Source organism: Saimiri boliviensis, chromosome 16 (genome assembly GCF_048565385.1).
Source record: "Saimiri boliviensis isolate mSaiBol1 chromosome 16, mSaiBol1.pri, whole genome shotgun sequence".
NCBI classification, from domain to species: Eukaryota; Metazoa; Chordata; class Mammalia; order Primates; family Cebidae; genus Saimiri; species Saimiri boliviensis.
In genome coordinates this window covers 75639208-75654598 of record NC_133464.1, presented here as the reverse complement: position 1 = coordinate 75654598, position 15391 = coordinate 75639208, and the positions used below count along the sequence as shown (strand labels likewise).

At 43.2% G+C, this 15391-nt stretch overlaps 1 protein-coding gene across 7 annotated transcripts in view; it reads right to left on the bottom strand.

Annotated features, from left to right (window-relative positions):
* STARD13 (StAR related lipid transfer domain containing 13) overlaps nt 1–15391 on the bottom strand; it is a 540046-nt gene that overhangs the window by 156814 nt on the left and 367841 nt on the right. The gene's annotated exons all lie outside the window — the stretch shown is intronic.

Below are 15391 nucleotides of genomic sequence, written 5' to 3'. Positions count from 1 at the left end.
ACAGTATGAATCTAGAGATAATGCCTAGACTAACCGGGATAAAAATAAAGGCCTCTCTTGAATGGAAACAAATTTGATGAGCAATGAACAAAACATAAATGAAGGTTTTTCAACAGGCCTGCCACAGGCCATGGGGGAACATGCTCTCCAGGTGTGCTGTCAGTTGGTGATCAAATTATAAAATGCATTAGTGCTGTAGTTGAATAGATGCATTACTGGGATGCACAGTCTGTCACACATAGGGTGACCAGCCATCCCAGTTTGCCTGGAATGATCCTCATTTTAATCCTGAAAGTCTAATGTCTCTAGAAACCATTGAATCTCAGACAAAGTGGGCTGGTTGGTCCCCAGCAGATGGAACACCAGGCTGATGGGGGAGTGGGTGGCACAGCAGACTGAGGTCAGAGGCACAGTATGAGGTCAAGTCAGGTGCAAAGAGGATAATTTGTACACTTGACATGCTAGACACCTGAGCAGAGTGGCTATGAGAAGGGAGAGTCAGGACAACAGGTTTAACAGTGCTAGAGAGAGAGCACGTGCATACGACACAGGTGAGCGCCTTCATAGGCGCTGCGCTGAGTTCTCATTATTGCTGATTTGTTGAGTACTGTTTTAGGCCTCTCAGTCCCTTTGCAGCTGTTGCCTATATTCTAGCATTTGAAAGTATTCTGTTGATACGGACAGGAGACAGGGAAACACTGGGTACAAGGGGGTGATTCCCTGGCAAAGGCTCTACCCTCAAGCCTGAAGACCTACAGCCCTAAGCGGAAACAGGCATTTCTGTTTCCACGTCCAAAAAGTTGCCTTTTGGCCTGCCATGCCTCCTATCCTGTACCCATATAAATCCTGAACCCCATGCTGCAGAAGCAGATGAGCAGGTAAGGAGACAAGCAAAGGAACCGTGGAAGGACATGGCAGAGAAAGAGAGAAGAAGAAGGACGTTTGAATGCCGACAGAAGTTTGGCTGGGGGTGGTGGGAGATGAGTTTGGCTGCTGGATGGCCAGGCTCCAGGGCGAGAGCATGTTCCTACTCTATCCCCTCTTCTGGCTCCCCGTCCATCCCACTGAGAGCTACCTCCACCACTCAACAAAACTCCCGCATTCATCCTTCAAGTCTGTGTGTGACTTGATTCTTCCGGGACACTGGACAGGAGCTCAGGATACAGAAAGCTGTCACACTGGCCCTCTGCCCTTGTGAAAAGGCAGAGGGTCCACTGAGCTGGTGAACACTCATGCCATCTGCGGACAGCAGGGCTAAAAGGGCACACTGTAACACATGCCCACTTGGGCTCCTGTACCTGTCCATCTGTGTGCTCCCCTTCCCCTCAGAGGTTTGATCAGTTGCAGGGACCGAACAGGTGAGCCACACCCTTGTTGCATGTCCTGTGAGGGGAACCAGGGAATGCTCCCGTTTCACTGTGAATACAACAAAGTTGAAAGCCTCATACAGATGTGTAAGCTGATGTGTATCATTCATACTACTCGGAGGGACCCCAGTGTCACGGTTCTTCTTGGCTTGTAAGAGACGGATAAATCCTCACCTTTAGGATGCTGATAAGGACTTTTCACTATTATTATCAGAGCTAAGAGAAATATTTATCCAGCTCCCCATTCTCTAAAGAGAACCACCCACAACTGGGGCCAAACTCCATCCTTCAGGGCCTGCACACCCTGTTGCCATCAACCATACCCCTGTCCACCCTGCCCCAGCCTAGTAGATGGAGTGGTGAACAAGAAGAGAGGGTGTTCATAGTATAGTGAGCCTTGATGGTAAGTTTGTTCATAGAGAAGAGTCCACTCTTCTTACTACAAAGGCCACATCTAATGAGGCTGCTAGAGACAGAAAAAAATCAGACTGAACCAGAGTAAGCTCAACAATGCCTGTTCCTCCCCAATAAGCAAGGGTTGTGCATAAAAAGATCTCCATCCTTCACTTCCTCTCTGCCACACCCTTCCAGGGCAGGGAGGGGAAGGCTCACAGTAGACACAAAGCTTTGCTTGCAACTGTGCAGGGAAGAGACCTCCAGGCATTCTACCCACTGTGAGTTGAGGAGCTAACACTAATTACTGGCCCTTCTGCATATGTTTCCCCAAACTGACACGCATCATGATGGTCTACAGATAGTATAAGACTCTTCATAAGCACCAAAGAAACAGCTCGTGGATGCAGGTCAGTTTTTATACCAAGTATAAATAGAAAACCTAAATATACACACATAAGTTGATTCTCTTCATCTGCCCACTTTCCAAATGTGTTCATTAACGAAGACTACTGAAATACTAAAGGAGCCAAGTATACACTCAACAATAAAAAAGGATTCCTCTTCAAAATGAATTGTCAAATGTGGCTTCGTGGAGTCCCAAGTTCTGAACATGTCTTGAACCTGTCACCAGCCCTGGGCTGTGACTACTCTGATGTGCAGAGTTTTACAGGCATGGGACCTAAAAAGGATCCCAGGTCAACGATGTGCATTTCACTGTCTGCGCTGTCACTGGCTCAGCCTTCCTGCGAGGGCTCCTGCTGGTGCTGGCGGCTAAGAGGCTGCTCCTCCAGCCCTACAGTCAGCAGTGTTGCCTTTGTGTCCGCCTCGCTTACTCCCCTCTTGCAAGTGATCGCCGGGCACCCAGGCCCCACGGTTTTTACTTGTTCTGTAATTTACTCCTGTTCCTTCAGAATCCACCAGCACATTGACAGTTCAGCAGCCACCAAACTATTCATCCCAAGTCCGCAATGCAGCACATTTTCTTCTCTAAAAATTTTTTGAAACATCTGCTTTTGTTTCCATGGTAATCACAGGGGTGTTCTTTTTTTCTTAATAGAACTTTGAACTGCTTTTAAATTCTGAACTGTTACTGCCTTTGCATTTAACAAACCGGAATCAGTTCAAAATGGCTGCAAAAACCCTTCCTAGTCAAGCTGAAAGGCGACAAGCATGCTAACAAACGAGACGGCAGAAACAAAAATGTTGACTCGTTGCTGCTAACCCCATGTGTAGGTGATGAGCAGGATAGATGAAGATTTCCATAATTTGTTTATATATTAAATTTTTAAAGTTGAAAGTAAACAGACAAGTTTCTGTGTCTGAACCACAATGTCTGCAGTGGAAATAAAGAATAATTTCATCCTTATGCCAGATCTCAAAGGTATTTTGAAGAAAAAAATGGTAGTCCTTAGGGCAGGTGTCCCCAAACTACGGCCCGCAGACTGCATGTGGCCCCCTGAGGCCATTTATCCGGCCCCTCGCCGCACTTCAGGAAGGGGCACCTCTTTCATTGGTGGTCAGTGAGAGGAGCACAGTATGTGGCGGCCCTCCAACAGTCTGAGGGACAGTGAACTGGCCCCCTGTGTAAAAAGTTTGGGGACACCTGCCTTAGAGCCTCACTACAAACAGATACAAAAGCTACAAATTGACACTAAGTTTCTTTTCAAGAAGATAGGCAGAGCAAATCAAGGCCTAACCAAAATAGGAAAAGTTCCCAGACATAAAGTTAACATATTCAGTGGTTAAACTTATTGACTGGAATTGATCATGACTATATAATTAGAGATGTTCAGTTAAGGCCATTTGACACATAGAACTGGAAAAAAGGTGCAAAGTCTGACCTGCAGATGGAGATCTGGTAACCATCCATGCAAATTTGGTAATAAGACCGTGAATGGGAATTTAATCTTTGGGAACACAGAGCTGGGCGGAGGAATAAGAGTCGCTAGCAAAGACGGTAAAAACAGTCAAGAGAAGCAGAGAAATGAGATACTAGTGAGGTCAAGGCAGGAAGACAAGTAGGAGGGGTCAGCAACTCTGAAAGACTTCTCATTTGATGTCCCATGTACTGAATGCCAAGCATGGTATTTAAAGGTTTACCTATATCTGTACCTGTATGTTTACCTATCTTTCTAGGAAATACAGGGACGTAGAGTGAATATGAATGACACCACAGCAGCTGCCTTGGAGCTCTGGAGCCCAAAGACACTGAGATAGATGTATCTAAGGACAGGAGGAGAAGGCAGCGGGCAGATTTGAAAAAAAATGTGGATTACCATTAAAAAGGGATTTGTAAGCAATTTACAGAAATATAATCTATAAGCCTCAGGAATTATTTTGCCCTTACTTTTTAAGAATTGGGATTATTACACTCATAATGAGAGTCATAAATAATGAACAAGAAGGAGGTTGGTTATTATTGTTTGTTTAGTATTACCAGCCTTTTCAATTCCACACAAGAGGGTAACAGAAACAAGCTGTGCGGCTACCTTGCAGTTTGAACATTTCTGGGAATTCGCATTTAACAAGAAAAGATCATCACTGTAAATATATTTTCCAATTTGTAACAGCTGAGACTCATAAATGGAGATTATATGGCACATAACAAGTGACAGGTTATCGGCATGTGTTGGCAAGAGCCCTTTGGCTATTAAAAGATAATTAAAACTCACTATAATCTTCCAGCTGCTTCATTTAGTCATTTTGTTTTATATGAATGTGATAAGGCTCTGATGCATTTTAAATGGACAGCTCCTCTTTTTATCAGCTTCTTGGGTTAAGCCAGTGAGAGTCCCCTCATTTGCAAATCTCCTTCTAGCTACACAATTTACACAAAGCATCTTCCTCCGGCTCTATCGTCAATGATTCTGGTTGCCATGGAGAATTGGGGGTCATCTTTTATCTGGCATAGTTAAAGTAAGCAATTGCCCACCCATATTATGTGATTGGAGTGAATGCTTCCATAACCATTTTCCTTAACAAATAATAGATGTGCTAGAGAGCAGTTGTTCTGTGTTCTCAACAGAGAGTGAAAAAGAACAGGTTTCAATTGGATTTCGATTAAACTTAGAAATAGTTTAATGGCTATGAAGACCAGAAACACATTGTCACAAGACACCATGCAATTGTCAATGCTGGAGATTAGAAAGGAAGAAAAAAAAGAATGGTCTTTTCAGTGTGTATTGTTTACATGCTCTCTAGCTGGAAGGCACGCGGATGGATTACAAAACATTTCAGGCTATTTCTAAATGCAGAGTAGTGGAATATTTCCGAGAACCATTCTTGCAATTATTTTCAATTAAATCTTTACGTGTAGTTTTTCTTACACAAGGACTAAACAGAGCCATATACCCTTTTATGGTCACGCTGATTTGGAGAAGGACGGCAAGGATCAGTGCAAGGGAAGTCTGCGATGCATGGGCAGTTTTGGAGCCACAGTGACCTACCCAGGCCTTTGCTTCCATATGGAAAGCAAGGCTTCTCCTTGATTTGCTGTTCCTAAAACATACCATGCTCTCTCACTCTGCTTGACTTCAGCACATGAGATCTTTTTCTTGTAAGTGTCTTTCTGTTCTTCGAGTGTCACACCACACTGTTGACTGCTGGAAAACAACATCCTCTGTTCTATCTTTGCTGCGCTGTCTCCTTCAGAAGTCAGCAGGAACATTGCCGAATCTTGGAAGCCTTCCCTAAGCATTCAGTGTGGACTTTGGAGCTCCTCTTGCACTTGCACTGATGCCTACCCTTGTACTTCTGTCCTGTGCTGTCATTACCTCTCTACCTCCTTCCCTTCCTCCCCTGCCTCTGCTAGAATGGAAGCTCCTGGAGGGCGGGCCCACATTTTGTCTTGCCGAGCTTCTAATAGGTGCTGAATAAATGTTGAATAAATGCAGGAATGGATGAGAAAAATTATCTTTTGAGAAACAAACTGGTAAGATTTCTATGGTCCTTATTTTCACAGGGACTGACAGTATCTTTTTTCTGAGATTTTGATAGAAATTAAAAATTAATAGAGAAGCATATATCAATAAGGAGGATACTGGGCAAGAATGTTTACAGGAATAAAAAGGACTTCTTCAAAACGGGGCTCTCAGCAATGCCTCCACTCTTAAACTTCACACTGGCTTTGGTGTCACTTCCCAATCATATACAATCTCAACCCTGGGTAGGGGATGCTTCCTTTCTTTTGACATTGCTGGGCTCCATCACATCTACACAGTTGTCATGCAAAGAGAGCACTGAAAGTGGTTTGTGCATTCTTATTAGGTCTCAAAAGATCAAGGGCAAAGGAATCCTCTGTTCATGGCTCAGTTGGGCCTAGGAAATCGCCAAAAAGTGGTAACACCCTTGCTTGAGTTTAAAAATCGTTACCAATATTCCAAATTTAACCTGAACTGAAAGCAAATTTAAAACTTGATTCATATCTATTTTTGCAGGCCCTTCTAGGCAATGATGACCTTCCAGATTAATATGGTTTGGCTGTGTCCCCACCCAAATCTCATCTTGAACTATAGCTCCTATAATTCCCACATGTCCTTGGAGGGACCTGGTGGAGATAATTGAATCATGGGGTGGGTCTTCTCCCATACTGTTCTCATGGTAGTGAATAAGTCTAACAAGACCTGATGGCTTTATAAATGAGAGTTTCCCTGCAGAAGCTCTCTCTTGCCTGCTGCCATGTAAAACATGTCTTGCCTCCCCTTCACCTTCCACCATGATCATGAGGCCTTCTAAGATGTGTGGAACTGTGAGTTAATTAAACTTTTTTCCTTTATAAATTACCCAGTCTTGTGTATGTCTTTATTAGCAGCATGAGATTGGACTAATACACAGATATCCCCTTCTCCAATCTTACCTTCTCTTAAAGTTCATCTTAAATGCATCAGCTCTTTATTCCACAGTAAATGCTGCCCCAACCTCACTAATAGTGGCTTTATTCCAAAGAATCTGCAAAGGCTTCTTAGCATTAGAAGGAAAGTTAACAGTTTTTGATCTTTGGTTTTAAGAAACACAGTTACTCTGTGGACCTATAATGCTTCCTGGCTTTGCACCTTTCTGTCTTTAAAACAACAGCTTTCAACCATAAAGTCATGGGTACACCAGTGCGAGGTGAGTGGCAAGCAATGTGTTACTAACAATACTGCCACAACCCTGTTCACCAAATACTTAGAAATTAGGCAGTTCTAGGCCAGGCATGGTGGCTCTCCCCTGTAATCCCAGCATGTTGGGAGGCCAAGGTGGGCAGATCACTTGCAGTCAGGAGTTCAAGACCAGCCTGGCCAATATGGAGAAACTTCATCTCTACTAAAAATACAAACATTGGCCAGACATGCTAGTGCATGCTTGTAATCCCAGCTATTCAGGACGCTAAGGCAGGAGAATTGCTTGAACCCAGGAGGTGGAGGTGGCAGTGAGTCAAGATTGTGCCACTGCACTCCAGCCTGGGTGACAGAGTGAGACTTTATTTCAAAAAATAAAAATTTAAAAAATTAGACAGTTAAAATATCTCATATAATTACCTCGTAACAATCCTTTGAGGTGGGATGTATCAATCTAATTTCTACAAAGAACCTGCAGCACAACTGGTCCATGGTCAAACATCTAGGCCTGGCAGAGCCCGGGTTTTAACCCAGGTCTTTCTAACTTTCCAGCCAGTGTTCTTCATGATTACATCAAACTGCCTCCCACATAGTTAAAACGTAAAAATAATTTTAAATACTGGAAACCATCATTCTCAGCAATCTGACACAAGAGCAGAAAATCAAACACCGCATGTTCTCACTCATAGGTGGGTGTTGAACAATGAGAACACATGGACACAGGGAGGGGAGCACTATACACTGGGGTCTGTTGGAGGAAAACAGGGGAGGGGCAGTGGGGGGTGGGGAGCTGGGGAGAGATAGCATGGGGAGAAATGCCAGATACAGGTGAAGGGGAGGAAGGCAGCAAATCACACTGCCATGTGTGTACCTATGCAACAATCTTGCATGTTCTTCACATGTACCCCCAAAACCTAAAATGCAATTAAAAAAAATAAAAATAAAGTTGCTATGGCAAAAAAAAAAATTTAAATATACATTTGCCATAGATTCAAAACCACCCTTATCATAGCATCTTTCACACTTATTTGTGATGAAAGAGAAAGGGGCGGATTTCCAGCTGGTGGTCTGGGAGCTGTGCTGGCTGTAGCTCACAGTGGGCAGCCATTGCCAATGCTGCTTCCACAGTGGAGGCCGTTCTATTTCAGTTTCATTTTACTGCCCTCCACATTTTATGGGGGAGGTCATCAAATCCAAAGCCCAAGGAAGTGTAAACATCCACTTTTATCTGTTATTGTGAACACAGGTTCAAAACTGTGACTTCAAAGCATGGTAGACACTTTCCTGAGACAGAGCCTGGCCACTGTCCAAGCTCAGGGCTCACTCAGCACTTTGAACCGCTATTACCCCCCAATCCATTCATGCAGATCCTTTCATGTATATGTTTTGTACATCAACTAATATCCAGATATTAGGACTTCTTTTATCTACATTCGAAACCAAAATTTACCATACCAAAATATTTACATAAAAGAATTCATAAATTTGATTTTGAAACTCTCTGTAGTGTAATACCTTGATAAACAGGATTCTTTTCCCCTTGAAAACGTAAGTACTTCCTGAATAAATGGAGAATCAAACCCTTCAGGAAGTCTGATAAGTTGAAGAAGAGTTAAGACTTCTTCCTCTGAACTCCTAAGCCACGTCCTTCCCATCTTCATTAGAGAGCATTCCTGGTGTAATTATTTAGATTCATGCCTGTCTTCTCGCCAAGTCCCTATAGGGCAATAACTATGATCTACTCATCTCTCAATTTACAATCTCCAAAGAAGACTCTGGTACACGGAAGGCATTTAAGAGACTTTTGTTAAAAGACTGAACAAAGGAATGAATTCATTTGTATCTGTCTGGGGATCGTTTTTTTTTAATCTAGATCAATGGTTCTCAATTGGGGGGATTTTTGCTCCCCTGAGAACACAGGGCAATGTCTGGAGACATGATTGGTTTTCACAGCTTGGGAGGTTGGATCTCTTCTGGTATCCAGAGGTAAAAACTATGGATGCCATTTAGCATCCTACAACACATAGGATAGCCCCCAAGAAAAAGAATTACCTGGCCCCCAAATGTCGATAGTGGGGAGATTGAGAAATTCCAATTTAGATAGAGAGTATCTACAAAAATTCCACTGGCAGGCAAGAGATCTCAGATATAAGCCAGCTCTCCTTTTAGAAAAAAAATGCTGTGGCACCCACTCATATCATTTATAGAAACTATTTCACGGAAACATAAACCAAATTGGAGATCCCAGGTGGTCATTTTCATCTCACAGCTCATTTTTGTTCTCCCAGCATAAGCCTCAACTAGATAACATCTTTGGACTCTCAGAGGTCAGCATTTATACGCTGACCCATAGCCCAGAATAACCCAAAGAACGAGACTTTCATTCAATAACAGTGGCATTATTTTTTATTGTGGGTCATGGCTCATAATATGCAATTCAGCTAAGAGGGAAAGATACAAAACATTTGAGATGACTGGCAGGAGAAAACTCTAAAAATTCTCCAGCACAAAAGGGGATTAAAATGTCACAGGAAATTTTTTTCTTGAAAATGGAAAGGCTTATGAATGCTTCATTCTTTCCAGAACAGTTAAAACACTGTATGCACGGGCTGCTTGGGATCAGAAGGCAGGGCAGCCCGTTCCTTTTGCTCTGTTGCTCAGCCCTAGAAGGCTTTCCCTGTTGAACTCGGGCCCACGAGCAGTGAGAAGTAGGGGGAGGAAGATGCTTCATCTAAGTGAACAATCTGGATTGTATTCATCCTCCCTCTTAGAAATGAAGAGAGACTGCCTTAAGCTGAGAAGCAAAACAGACTGAGCAGGCACAGCCAAGTCTTTCACTGGAGATAACATTTGCCTGACATTTTAACTGTCATCTATTACCTGAAGACTCATTTATCCAAGGCCAAATGAAGCCAGCTCTTGCACTGACATGGAATTCAAAGTGATGAATACGTCTATGAGAAAGGATGACTGCAGCGAGACATTCTGCATCAGGTGGCATGAACCAGGTGTCAATGGGAAGCTGGGCCCCGTCTGCCTGCCAGGGGCCTGCCTCTGCGAGAAGCTCAGTCCCGTTATTCTCCAGTCACCAGTGAGTGGGCGGACCTCGCACGGAGGTACCAGCCCTGTGCTGCAGCCTGCCTGTTAGATATGATGGGGGCTCTAGGGGGGTAATGAGTGTTTTTTTCCTGACAATCTGCATATGATTCAAGCTTTCTGGGGTTTAAATTAATTTCCTATTTGGCATGTTTGCAGGAGGAGAAAACAATTATCTCCAAAATTACAAGTAATTAGCTGTTCGCTTATTGTTGTGGGATAAGATCTTACTTCCCTCCCACACCACACCCAGACGACACACACACACACACACACACACACACACACACACACGCACACACACCCTGTGCTCTAGTTTTTCAGTTGTTATTTACAAGTCTCAGTCTCAGAGGTTAGAGTCCAGTTCCCACCCAGGCCTTAGCGGAATCTTCACTCTGCTCACATGAGCCCTGCCCCTGGCTCCTAATGAGTAAAGAAAACTGCAGGAGCACAATGTCCACCCCAGTGACTTCTGCTCATTATATGGGTGTGGTGGATGCCCAGAATTCCAGAAAAGCAAGAAAACTCATGAACCCCTCCGTGTCCTCTCTCTACAGGCAGGTGGCAAGGCCAGCTCAAGTACCACAGGAAATAAAGACACGAAACTGAGGCTCTCGAGATGAGAGTCTGCATTCTGGCTTCATCATTTACTAGTTGTAGAACCTTAAGTAAATCATTCAGCTTCTCTGAACCCGTTTTCTCGTTTTTTAGAAGGATCATAACCACCCCTTCCACTGCCCCATAAAGTAGCGTTTCTCAACAGTGGCACTATTTTGGGCCAGATAATTCTTTGGTGTGGTGGGGGGCATCCTGTACACTATAGGAAGTTCAGCAGCATCACTGACTATTGCCCACTAGATGCCAGTAGCACTCACCCCCTAGTTGAGATCATCAAAAGTATCTCCAGATATTACCAAACGTTCCCTGGAGGGCAAAGCTGCCTGTTTGCAAGCCTCTGCTGTAAAGGAGCCCCCTCTCCTTGAAATGTTTAATAAAACATCACCCAGAAACTTTAATTCTACCCCCAAGGATTCAGAAGCAGCAAAGTAAACAGCTATAAGTGAAATGAGAGAACTTTTAGCAGAAAACCAGGTTTGGGATAAAATTGAGTACCAATTGGCTTTGCTTAGAAATTCTGGATTTTGTTTTAATCTTGGGAAGGGAGGAGGAGTATGTTCTTTCCTGTTTCATGGGGTTGTGGGGGCTTAAATGAGCGAATGTATTTGAAACTTCACAGAATGATGCCTGCAACTATTCACACAGTCACAACCAAAGAATTAGTGCAATGCAGCTGGCATATGTGGAATGTCACCCGGGCACTCTCTTCATGTTGGGGACAAAAGAACATCACGTGATAATTCTAGTTGCAGCATTCAGTCAAATGAATCAGTTAGCTGCCAGCTACAACCCAGAAAAAATGACAGAAACCCAGCACTACTGAATTTGTCAAACATATCTTTTTTTATATCTGCACGTTCTTTGACTCTCCTCCCATCGAGTAATGGGTCTGCTCTTCTTGAACCTGAGCACACTTTTATGACTATGTTGACTAAACAAATACAGAAAAAGTGACTCGAGGCAACTTCTAAGGCTGGATCATAAAAAGTCACACCCTTTGGTCTTGCTCACTCTTGAGATACAGTCTCCACATAGGGAAGAAGGAAGCCTGGGCAACCACATGGACACATGCGGATGCGCCAGCCCAGCTGCCAGTCTCACTGAGGTCCTAATTGAGAGGCAGCATCCACTGCCAGTCATGTAAGTCCCCAAGGCTTTGGATGCTCCCGAGCCCAGTCACTGAGCCAGGCACAGCCCGCAGGTCTTTCCAGCCCATGTCACCATCATCATGGAGCAGAGACAAGCCATCTCCACTGTGTCTTTTCCAAACTCCTGACCCACAGAATCCATGAGCATAATAACATGTTTGTTTAATGCCACTAAGTTTGGGGCTGTTTGTTACATAGCAACAGCCATGGAACACACTTCCATGAAGTTCAACCACTAATTGCCCAAACAACGTGCCTTCTGGGGGACTCGGGTCCTGCTGGTTTAGCTCAGCTGGTGATAATGTCAGAAATAGCCAGGAAATGAGTCTGCCATTGGCATGGAGAGGCAATTAGGATCACGTATTTTATCAGCATAGTCCAGAGGTCTTTCTTGACACACAGAAGGGATTGCAGAGGTTGTGACCTCTTCCATGCCACCCATGAACAGAACAGCTTGATCAGCAAGAAGGAGAGAATTGCATTTACATATAAACATGGGACAGGAACACTCACTGAGCCTTCAAAGAAGAAGGCACCCTTGAGAAGCCTGGAAACTTCTGGAGCTGGTTATTGGGTCAGGAGCAGCCCGTTCTAGAGAACAACCTGACATTGACCCAGAGGCCAGGCAGTGACCTCTCTAGTTCTTGCATGTTGGGAGAAGTCACAGGAATGGCTGTGATCATGACCTGCCAAGTAGAGAGTCTTTGCTGACTCAACATAACTCTGCCCATCTTGACCCACAGAGACAACTCGTCCTGATTAAGAAAAACAGAAGTGGCCTGGATTTGAGGGAGATGGTGAAACACTGCTTTCCAAACAGGAGTCAAAAGACTATAGAGTGTGCTGAGAGAATAGTGGAATGTGTGCAGGGGTGCTAAGGAACACAGAGATCATTTATGATAATCTGTGCATTTTCAGAGTAAGCCAGTTCTCTGATGTGGCTTCTTCCTCCTTGAGGCACACAAACTCTGTTCCCTGAAGCTTCCTTACTCACTTCATTTAATTTGGATTTAACCTGCAACTAGATTCAGAATCTGAACTACAGTTCAGGTAGAGAAGTTAAACTCTATATTAATAGCTCATATAAAGTACTCTAATATATGAGTACTTTTTATTCAGTATTAGTGGGGCAGCTGCCTGAGGCAATTTCCTACTTCATTAAATATTTAAAATCTTTACTTCTGGAAGAGTTCACATTTGAAAATCTCCTTCTTGATAAGATGCTGACTGGCTACTTAGGAATTTGGTGTAAACAACATGAACAGGTGTCCTGTAGGGACGTTTGTTTATTGAGTTTCTTTACAAATTAATCCTGGGGTTTACAGCTATTTCAGACAACATGTCCCAATTTAACTAGTATTTTGGTTTATTCACGTTTCTAAAATCAGGCACTAAATTATGTTGTATTGGGGTACATTTTACTCTAAGAACTGTAAAATATGAAATAGTTCAAGCTAACTACAATGTTAGCAGTTTAAAATTCAAATCTCCTTACCGCGCAAATTAAATTAATTCAATGTTAGTAGTTACTATATTTATCCCTTATCCATGCGTGTTTAGTCATGCCAAAAGCAGGAAGAAAATGTATACAGTTCCCGTGAAATTTCTGTTGTAAGGTGACCCAGACTTCACTAAGAATTACTGGTTACACAAATCACTGAAGAGGTAACTTGAAGTAGAATAAAAATCTCAAGCAGAAGGTACAGTAATAAATTCAAAGTAATGGGTTCTTATCATGGGGAGTGGGGAGAGAACATGAAGAGATATGTTAGGAATTGTAAACATAAAAATTTTGTAAGGCATATAAATATTTTCCATCCTGAAAAGTTATGGAGCTATCGTCTATATTTATAATTTATTTATCACCATAGTTAAGATCCTCATTCCTCACGGTATTTTTCTGAGCAGTCACTGTAAGTGCAGCAGCAGCAGAAGCGATAAGCACTCTAAGGAGAAGCCGGGAGCTGTGGAAGAACACAGACAGCAACAGACAGCCGCGGGTTCACTTCCTGGCTCTGCTAGCTATTTGTGTTTAACTGGAACAAGTGACTTTAACCTCTCGAGGTTTCCATTTCTTACTCTTTAAAATGGGAACAGCAATGGTACTTCCTCTTCTGAGGGTTATATGATGTAGTTATTGATCAGGTTTAGACAGGGCCTGCACAAAATACATGTTCAACCATGATGACTACGTCTCTACATTCAGTCTGGCCACTTCAAATCCATGTTTATTTATTCATCTTCCTATGCTGCTCTTTTTATCCTATTACTTCCCCACTTGAAAGCCCTCAGGAGCTCCCTATTACTGATCAAATAAATTTCAAACTCACTGTGGTCTGGCCTCAAACTTTTTTTCCAACCTTACCATCTGGATTTCCTATAACCTCCACAAGTCACTGAATTTGGACTACATTCTTAATTGCTTAAGTCATACTTTTCAACTTATTCTGTTGCCCTGCTTAGGACAACCCTCTGAGATTTCTGCCCAGTGGAAACACAGCTTCTTCCCACAGCTCAGGCCCAGTGGTCTTCCCTCTATACCTTACCACTCTGTTGCCTACACATACTTCTGTGTATGTTTTGACAGCCTGTTAGTCACTGAGCCATATGCTCCCTTGAATCATCAGTATTTATGATGGTTTATATGTCTTATCACACTTAATTGTAATCTCCTTGAGGGCAGTGATCATGTTTTATATAATTTTTGCATCATACGCAATCCCAGAAAAGACCTTGCACACAATCGGCTTTGAACAAATATTTGTTGAGGCATTGACTAGGCTAGGTTTTCCAATAGAAGAGCTGATGCAGAAAAAGTGATCTCTGTTTCTAAAATATAGTCTCCCTTAAATATTTGTGATAAGTTACTGCTATGTTACTAAAGTTGAATTCATGAGAAATTTACCACTATCTTATCGTAATCCTTCCAGGAGGAACACAAACTCGAGTGCTGTGGCGGCAGCACACAGCTAAACTCTCTGCAGAGGACAGGCCCTGATTTTTCAAGGACAGTTCACTTTCACAGAAGAGAGAGGGTTCCCTGTTCCCAGACTGAAGCCCCCCTATTCAAATTCGAAGGAGGACACTTAAAAGGGCAAAAACTGATGGTATTGAAACCTCACGATTCCTCAGACAGCTAATAAGAAATCCTCCCTCAATCCCCCAGTAACAACAGGCATGGACACCTTCTGAAAAAGGGACAGAAGCTGAAGCAAAGGAACAAAAAACCCCAAAACAACCACACCACCAACAACCCAACAGCTATCGCTAGAACGGAAACCCTTCCATTGTGCCCCCATTCCTTCTACACAGACATCCCTCCCTGCACCTGTGACGTTCCTTGGTGCCTGTTTAAGGTCCACCCATCAAACTCGGGTGTGATTGTATTTGAATGTGTTGTTATATCCCGAGGACCCAAGAGCACTGGACACCGAGTAGCTATCTTACAATTTTGTGAATGAGTGAGTGAGTGAATGAATGACTATGTTCCCCTATGCAGAAATAGAAGGGCAACAAACACGCTTCATTTTCTGTAAGCCAGTGGGGTTACATCAAATTCAAGATCCAGTGTTTGAGTCTAGCAAAATGTAGTTAGATCAGGGCTGTCTTTGAAAAGAAGCCAAGGGGAGTCTGGGCATGGAAGATACGTTGTTCCTGCTGCTGTGCC